Source organism: Colobus angolensis, unplaced genomic scaffold (assembly GCF_000951035.1).
Source record: "Colobus angolensis palliatus isolate OR3802 unplaced genomic scaffold, Cang.pa_1.0 Scaffold343, whole genome shotgun sequence".
Lineage (NCBI taxonomy): Eukaryota > Metazoa > Chordata > Mammalia > Primates > Cercopithecidae > Colobus > Colobus angolensis.
The window spans coordinates 928891-930210 of NW_012116744.1; positions in this window are offsets into that span (position 1 = coordinate 928891).

The following is a 1320-nucleotide window of genomic DNA, read 5'->3' on the forward strand; positions in this document are numbered from 1 at the left end:
AGGTGTAAGGAAGGGATCCAGTTTCAGCTTTCTACATATGGCTAGCCAGTTTTCCCAGCACCATTTATTAAACAGGGAATCCTTTCCCCATTTCTTATTTTTGTCAAGTTTATCAAAGATCAGATGGTTGTAGATGTGTGATGTTATTCCTGAAGCCTCTGCTCTGTTCCATTGGTCTATATCTCAGTTTTGGTACCAGTACAATGCTGTTTTGGTTACTGTAGCTTTGTAGTATAGTTTGAAGTGAAGGAGCATGATGCTTCCAGGTTTAATTCTTTCTGCTTAGGAATATCTTGGCAATGAAGGCTCTTTTTTGGTTCCATATGAACTTTCAAGTCGTTTTTTCCAATTCTGTGAATAAAGTCATTGGTAGCTTCATGGGGATGGCATTGAATCTATAAATTACCTTGGGCAGTATGGCCATTTTCATAATATTAATTCTTCCTATCCATGAGCATGGAATATTCTTCCATTTGTTCATGTACTCTTTTATTTCGTTGAACAGTGGTTTGTAGTTCTCCTTGAAGAGGTCCTTCACATCCCTTGTAAGGTGGATTCCTAGGTATTTTATTCTCTTTGTAGCAATTGTGAATGTGAGTTCACTCATGATTTGCCTCTCTGTTTGTCTGTTATTGGTGTATAGGAATGCTTGTGATTTTTGCACACTGATTTTGTATCCTGAGACTTTGCTGAAGTTGCTTATCAGCTTAAGCAGATTTGAGGCTGAGATGATGGGGTTTTCTAAATATACAATAATGTCATATGCAAAGAGGGACAATTTGACTTCCTCTTTTCCTAATTGAATAGACTTTATTTCTTTCTCTTGCCTGATTGCCCTGGTCAGAACTTCCAACACTATGTTGAATAGGAGTGGAGAGAGGGGCATCCCTGTCTTGTGCCTGTTTTCAAAGGGAATGCTTCCAGTTTTTGCCCATTCAGTATGATATTGGCTGTGGGTCTGTCATCAGTAGCTCTTATTATTTTGAGATATGTTCCATCAATACCTAGTTTATTGAGAGTTTTTAGCATGAAGGGCTGTTGAATTTTGTCGAAGGCCTTTTATGCATCTATTGAGACAATCATGTGATTTTTGTCTTTTGTTCTGCTTATGTGATGCATTACGTTTACTGATTTGAGTACGTTGAACCAGCCTTGCATCCCAGGGATGAAGCCAACTTGATTGTGATGGATAAGCTTTCTGATATGCTGCTGGATTGCCAGTATTTTATTGAAGATTTTTGCATCAATGTTCATCAGGGATATTGGTCTAAAAATCTCCTTTTTTGGTGTGTCTCTGCCAGGCTTTGGTATCAGGATGAT